An 8,405-nucleotide genomic window follows, 5' to 3' on the forward strand; every position below is an offset into this window, starting at 1 on the left:
CATTAATTGGTAACCTCAAAGTTGCTGTTTTACTGCAAAGGAACTTCAAGAACAGAATGGAGAGGGAAATTGCCGAATTACAAATTATTATGAAACTTGGAACAAACACCTCCCCAGGACTGAACAGGGATATTGGTTTTTTCTCTCATTACAGATGCTAAACCCACTCTCAGTGAGTAAGTTATACATCCACAGTATTCCAATGTATTTCTCTTTTAGAACAGTGTATCAGAATAATGTTTTTGTATTGACATCCTCAAACAAGGGAATCCCCTTGAATATTGACATACTCATATTGAGTATACTCATATTGACATACTCAAACAAGGGAATCCCAATCACAACAAAATATTGCAGTGAAGATCTGATGACGCACACATCACTAACTGCTTTTTTAAAAGCAAAGCAAGAAAAACACCGCACACCAAATGTTGCAATGTAAGTGCAAAACACTCTTGCTCAACCACTTTATCACTGTAATTATTAAGTGTCCTTCAAAGCAAATAAACAGTCCTTAGTAGAAACTCAAACTTTAAATGTTGCCAGGTATGAAACTCTGCTGTCTTCTTATCTTTCTGTTGAGAGACGCAGATAGCCCGGCTGTTCCTCTTTGAAGAGTTATTCAACAGGTGTAGTAGCAGCGTTCAAGTTCGTGTTTCCTTTACACTTCCTCAGGCCGCTATTTTTACACTCATGCTTAGGCAACAGCTCACAGTCATATCTTATCAGTATGCACTTACATTGCAACATTTGGTGCGCGGTGTTTTTCTTGCTTTGCCTAAACTCCACACTGCAAGTTTCCTTATTTACCGCATTCCTTTTTTTTTTTAAGGGCAAGAAGGGAAGGTTCAGGCTGTTTATCTCATTACATATACTATCTTCCACTATATTTTAATGCATTTTTTTATAATGGCAAACTAGAATGATTTATATATTTATGTTACATGTTATAAGGTAAATTAGTTGGACAGGAAAAACTTCTGGGAAAGAAATGCCTTCATTTTGATCCAGGCTTATTAGCAGTGGAATAATAAACAAACATCTCACATTCTGACATGTTACTGTTTTATTGGTTTCCCACGCTAATGTAACCCAGATCAAAGGTTTTCTAAATTTGTTAAATTTTACTATTCTATTGGATTTTAACTTTGTACTACTTTGCATTCTAAACCCCACATACTATATGTAGCTCTGCTTACCGTACCTCATTCCTCGTCTGAAGAAGTGTGCATGCACATGAAAGCTTACGTTCTGAATAAAAGTCTGTTGGTCTTAAAGGTGCTACTTGACTCCTGCTTTGTTCTACTGCTTCAGACCAACACAGCTGCCCACCTGGATCATTCCACCCCAAGAAAGGACAGAAAGGCTTGTTTTTCTTGAATTTGTTGTTCTAAACACCACACCCACCCGGTGGGCTCCCAATCACAACAAAATATTGCAGTGAAGATCTGATGATGCACACATCACTAACGGCTAAGGGCAGGAAGGGAAGGTTCAGACTTCCCAAACAGCTTGACTTTGCAATAGTCTTCAACAACTTAGCCCAGAGTCTCTCTCTGTTGAGTCAAAGGCTGATGCCAGATCGACAAACACTGCATACACAGCTTTAGTAGGACCAGACATTGCTGACTTGGCCAGTTGATGGGGATAAATAATACTGCTTTTGAGGATTCAATCTAGTTTCAACAAGTATTTCCCAAAAAGTTTGGACGCTGTATCTTGAAGGCTTTTAGGTCAGTAGTTCTGCGGGTTTGACATCCCCGTTTTATAAATGGGGACCATGATACTAAGTTTCCACCCTTTAGAATATATACCTGAATTATTAATTTGAGTTAATAGTTTTGCCAGTACCGGGATCCACCATCCAGGTGGTGGATGAGATTGGTTGGAATCAGATCTTCCCTAGATTTCCCAGGGACCATAGTAGTAATGAGACTTTCTACTTCAGATTCTGTAACTGGTACCCTTTCAAAGGGGGCGGCTTTTGTATTAGCTCCATCTGACATAGGACTGAATAGGGGTTCGTAGACTTTAGTGAAATACTAAAGCATTCCCCTGATCCAGCAAGATAGTAACTTCCTCAAAAAAGGAGATCAAGTTAGTCTGATGTGACTTGTTCTTGAGAAACCCATGCTGGCTCTTAGTAATCACAGCCATCCTTTCTAAATGTTCCAGGAGTGACTGTTTGATGATTTGTTCTAAAACCTTTCTAGGTATAGATGTCAAGCTGATGCATCTGTAGTTACATGGATCCTCCTTTTCTCCCTTCTTGAAGATGGGGACAAGATTCACCCACCTCCACTCTTTTGGCACCTCTCCTGTTCTCCAAGAATGCTCAAAAATAAAAGACAGAGGCTCAGAAATTATGCCCACAAGTTCTTTTAGTCCCCTTGGATGCAATTCGTCTGGGCCCAAGGACTTACTTTCATTTAAAGAAACTAGGTGTTTATGTACTACCCCTATGCTGATCCTAGGCTGCAGCTCCCTTCCCTCATCATATGTTCTGTTTTTGCTCTGTTGAGCATGGTTTCCCTCAGAAGAGAAGACCGAGGAAAACTACGAATTGAGCAGTTCTGCCCTCTTCATCGCCTGTTAGTTTAATTTTCCTGTCCCGCAATGGGCCTGCCATGTCCTGGTCTTCTTACATTGAACAAAAGTACCCTTTGTTATTGTTTTTAGCAACTCTCAATAGCCTCTCAGGTCATTCTGAACTTTTAACTTTCCTAACTCTTACTCTACATGCACTTGGTATTTGTTTATATTCATTCTTGGTTATTCCTTCCATTTCCTAGATGAGTCTTTTTTATTTCTCAAGTCTTTAGAGAGCTGTTTATGGAGCCACCTTGGCTTCTTTAGGCTCCTCCCATTTTTTCTTTTACATAGGAATAGTTTGTGATTGTGCCTTCAATATTTCACTTTTAAGAAACTCCCACCCCTCTTGAATTCCCTTCTCCCTAAGTATTTCTGACCATGGGATTTTACCCAGCAGGAACAATAAATTTGCCAAAATTTGCTTTCCTGAAACGATATGTCTGGCTACATACAGCTTTTCCCTTCCCTAAGATTGTAAATTCTAAAATCATGTAGTCACTACTACGCAGTGTGCCCACTACTTCCACCTCATGAACTAGTTCTTCCCTGTTGGTGAGAATCAGGTCCAAGATAGCAGATCCCCGTGTTTCCCTCTCCATTTTGGAAAATGAAGTTGTCAGCAAGACAAGTCAGGAATTTGTTTGACCTTTCATTTTTAGCACACTTGGACTTCCAACAGATGTCTGGGTAATTGAAATCTCTCATGCCTACAGTGTCCCTTCTCTTTGAGAACATTGCAGTCTGTTCTAGGAGTATATCTCACCCAAGTCCTCTGCCTGACTTGGTGGTCTACAGCAGACCCCCGCCGTAATATCACTGTTATTTCTTACTCCTTTTATTTTTACCCAGAGACTCTGAACTGAACTGGCATACTCAGATCCATGTATTTCCTCACAAGTATATACCTCCCTCACATATAGCTACACCTCTGCTCTTCCTTATTTGTCTGTCCCTTTTAAATAAGTTGTAGCCTTCAATCTTATATTGCAATTGTTAGTGTCATACTAGCAAGTTTCAGTAAGGCATATTAGGTCATAGTCCCCTTCCTGTATTAGGACTTCCAGTTCCTCCTGTTTGTTTTTCATACCTTGTGCAGTAGCGTAGAGACATCAGAATCCCTATTTTGTGCACCGATGTTTGTTTCTGTAAATACCTCTGAGTTAATGTCACCTAGCGTGCCATTCCCTGCAAAACTAGCATTCTTATCTCTAGTTATTGGCAGCATACTAGGCATTTAATTATTGTCTCATCCCCCCATACAATTTATTATAAGGCCCTCATTAGGTTAGCAAGGCTCTTACCAAACAGCTTTTTTCTTACCTTTATAAGGTGCAAACCATCTTGCAATAAAGACCACCATGTTGAAAGCGTAAGCCATGGTCCAGGAATACAAACCTTTCAGCGTAGCCAATCATTTATTTGCCGTATTGCTCTTTCTTGTCCTAAGCCACAGCCTTCAACGGGAAGAACTGATGAAAGCACCTGTGCTCCCAGCTCCTTCATCTTGCATCCTGGATCTGTGCACCCAGTAGACAACATAGCTCTCGAGATGACAAGTCCGGTAGGCATACTTTGATTTCTTCCCCTTTGAGTAGGGAATCCCCAATTACCAGTACACACCTCTCCCTATATTGGGGAACAGAAGCTTAAGTCTTCTCATCCATGGGGGCCTGAGAGACTTCCTTCGAGCTTTGTGGAGGCTGGGGAAGTAGCCCTTGTTCCAGTGGTTCACAATAAGTATCCTTGGGGAGATCCTGGAACTGATTGCTTAGCAGCAAAGACTCAGAATGTCTCCTGCTTTTCCTACTCTTGTGGGTTACATTTTCCTCCTCCTGTGTTGGGATCTCCTCCATTTGATGAGATACCTTTTCCTCCTGTTGTCCTCTGAAGAGTAATTCATCTATGGTGTCAATGAATTCCTCACCTTCCTGTGTACACTGTAGCATGCATAAGCATGCCTCAAGTCCCATATCTTCTCCTCCAGCAGGGCTACCAATTTACACTTGCTGCAAGTGTAATTATGGTTTCCCACAGGTAAGAATACAAACATCCCGCAGACTTTACATGTCACTGCCTCAGCTCCCTCACCAGCCATGCTGCTGCAGCAATCCATTTTGAAATTAGTTCTGTTAATCTTGACTTCCCTGAAAGTTCCACTGCTAAACTTGATGACAGGAGCTAATGTTCCTACATGGCCCTGCGGTTTAAAGGCTCAAGCTTCCCACTTCTGACTCAACAGCCAGAACAACAGTAGAGGGTGGGGCAAACAACTATCCCCAGGCAAAAAGGGCTTTCTCTCTCAGCAACAGACAAAAGACACACAAGCAAGCACTCACACAGTTCTTTCACACAGTAACTTCAGTTAATGCTCCCTAGCAGTGTAGGAAAAGCGAAATTACCTTAAGAACATAAGAGAAGGCATGTTAGATCAGACCAATGGCCCATCCAGTCCAACACTCTGTGTCACACAGTGGCCAAAAAAAATTATATATACACACACACACACACACACTGTGGCTAATAGCCAGTTTGGTGTAGTGGTTAAGTGTGCGGACTCTTATCTGGGAGAACCGGGTTTGATTCCCCACTCCTCCACTTGCACCTGCTGAAATGGCCTTGGGACAGCCATAGCTCTGGCAGAGGTTGTCCTTGAAAGGGCAGCTGCTGTGAGAGCCCTCTCCAGCCCCACCCACCTCACAGGGTGTCTGTTGTGGGGGAGGAAGGTAAAGGAGATTGTGAGCCGCTCTGAGACTCTTCGGAGTGGAGGGCGGGATATAAATCCAATATCATCATCTTCTTCTTCTTCTTCTTCTTCACTGATGGACCTCTGCTCCATATTTTTATCTAACCCCCTCTTGAAGGTGGCTATGCTTGCGGCCGCCACCACCTCCTGTGGCAGTGAATTCCACATGTTAATCACCCTTTGGGTGAAGAAGTACTTCCTTTTATCCGTTTTAACCTGTCTGCTCAGCAATTTCATCGAATGCCCTCAAGTTCTTGTATTGTGAGAAAGGGAGAAAAGTACTTTTTTCTCTACTTTCTCCATTCCATGCATTATCTTGTAAACCTCTATGATGTCACCCCACAGTTGACGTTTCTCCAAGCTAAAGAGCCCCAAGCGTTTCAACCTTTCTTCATAGGGAAAGTGTTCCAGCCCTTTAATCATTCTAGTTGCCCTTTTCTGGACTTTCTCCAATGCTATATCCTTTTTGAGGTGCAGCGACCAGAACTGCACACAGTACTCCAAATGAGACCACACCATCGATTTATACAGGGGCATTATGATACTGGCTGATTTGTTTTCAATTCCCTTCCTAATAATTCCCAGCATGGCATTGGCCTTTTTTATTGCAAACGCACACTGTCTTCACATTTTCAGTGAGTTATCTACCACGACCCCAAGATCTCTCTCTTGGTCAGTCTCTGCCAGTTCACATCCCATCAACTTGTATTTGTAGCTGGGATTCTTGGCCCCAATGTGCATTACTTTGCACTTGGCCACATTGAACCACATCTGCCACGTTGACGCCAACTCAACCAGCCTCAACAGATCCCTTTGGAGTTCCTCACAATCATCTCTGGTTCTCACCACCCTGAACAATTTAGTGTCATCCGCAAACTTGGCCACTTCACTGCTCACTCCCAACTCTAAATCATTTATGAACAAGTTAAAGAGCATGGGACCCAGTACCGAGCCCTGCGGCACCCCACCGCTTACCGTCCTCCACTGCGAAGACTGCCCATTTATACTCACTCTCTGCTTCCTATTACTCAGCCAGTTTTTGATCCACAAGAGGACCTGTCTTTTTACTCCATGACTCTTAAGCTTTCTAAGGAGCCTTTGATGAGGAACTTTATCAAAAGCTTTCTGGAAGTCAAGGTAAACAACATCTATCGGGTCTCCTTTGTCCACATGTTTGTTCACCCCCTCAAAGAAATGTAACAGGTTAGTGAGGCAAGATCTTCCCTTGCAGAACCCATGCTGAGTCATATGAACATATGAAGCTGCCTTATAGTGAATCAGACCCTTGGTCCATCAATGTCAGTATTGTCTTCTCAGACTGGCAGTGGCTCTCCAGGGTCTCAAGCAGAGGTTTTTCACACCTACTTGCATGGACCCTTTTTTGGAGATGCCAGGGATTGAACCTGGGACCTTCTTCTTCCCAAGCAGATGCTCTACCACTGAGCCACCGTCCCTTCCTCAATAACCATCCCTTCCTCAATAACCCATGTTCATCAATGTGCCTACTCATTCTGTCCTTGATAATGGTTTCTACCAACTTATCCGGTATTGAAGTCAGACTAACTGGCCTGTATTTTCCCGGATCTCCTCTGGAACCCTTTTTAAAGATGGGGGTGACATTTGCTACCTTCCAGTCCTCAGGAACGGAGGCAGATTTCAATGAAAGATTACAGATTTTTGTTAGAAGATCCACAAGTTCAACTTTGAGTTCTTTCAGAACTCTCGGATATATGCCATCCGGACCTGGTGACTTATTAGTTTTTAATTTGTCTATCTGTTGTAGGACCTCCTCTTTTGTCACCTCAATCTGACTCAGGTCTTTCAACACCCCTTCCAAAATTAGTGGTTCTGGGGCGGGCAAAAAGTTCTCATCTTCCACAGTGAAGACGGAGGCAAAAAAATGCATTCAGCTTCTCAGCCATTTCCCTATCCTCCTTCAGTAATCCTTTTACCCCATGGTCATCCAAGGGCCCCACTGCCTCCCTAGCTGGTTTCCTACTTCTAATATATTTGAAGGAATTTTTATTGTTGGTCTTTATGTTTTTTGCAATATGCTCCTCATAGTCCCTTTTTGCCTGCCTGATCACAGTCTTGTATTTGATTTGCCACAGCCTGTGTTCCCTTTTATTAATCTCACTTGGACTCGTTTTCCACCGCTTAAAGGAGTTTTTCTTACCTTTTACAGCTTCCATTACTTTGTTCATGAACCATGCAGGCCTTTTCTTATGCCTGTATGTGCCTTTCCTAACTTGTGGTATGTATTTTATCTGAGCTTCTAGGATTATAGTTTTAAATAGTCTCCAAGCTTCCCCAAGGGTTTTGACCGTATTTACCTTTCCTTTCAGTTTCCTCCTCACATGCCTCCTCATCTCAGAGAATTTACCCCTTTTAAAGTTAAATGTGGTTGTGGCTGTCTTTTTGTGCAACTCCCTATTTATACAAACGGTGAAATCAATAACATTATGATTGCTGCTTCCAAGTGGCGCAATCACTTTTACATCTCTCACCAAGTCTTGGGCATTACTTAGGACCAAATCCAGGATCGCCCCACCCCTGGTAGGTTCTGAGACCATCTGCTCCATAGCACAGTCATTGAGAGCACCAAGAAACTCAATCTCTTTCTCTCGACCAGAACACATATTGACCCAATCTGCGAGTAGTTAAAATCACCTATTATGACACAGTTTTTACGTTTAGCCGCTATCTTTAAGCCTTCCATCATATTATAATCGTCCTCTCTCTTTTGATTTGGTGAGCGATAACAAACTCCCATAGTTAAATTTCCTTTTGGGCCCTCTATTTCAACCCAAAGCATTTCTAAAAGGAAATCTAATTCTCTGACCTCAGTCTTACTGGACCATATATCCTGACATACAGAGCCACCCCACCTCCAACCCTTCCCTCCCTATCCTTCCGATATAACTTATATCCAGGAATCACCGTGTCCCACTGATTCTCCTCATTCCACCAAGTTTCTGAAATTCCCACAATGTCTATGTTTTCTCCCAACACTAAACATTCCAATTCACCAATTTTACTTCGAACACTTCTAGCATTTGCATACAAACAT

This window comes from Heteronotia binoei, chromosome 5 (assembly GCF_032191835.1).
Source record: "Heteronotia binoei isolate CCM8104 ecotype False Entrance Well chromosome 5, APGP_CSIRO_Hbin_v1, whole genome shotgun sequence".
Taxonomy (NCBI): domain Eukaryota; kingdom Metazoa; phylum Chordata; class Lepidosauria; order Squamata; family Gekkonidae; genus Heteronotia; species Heteronotia binoei.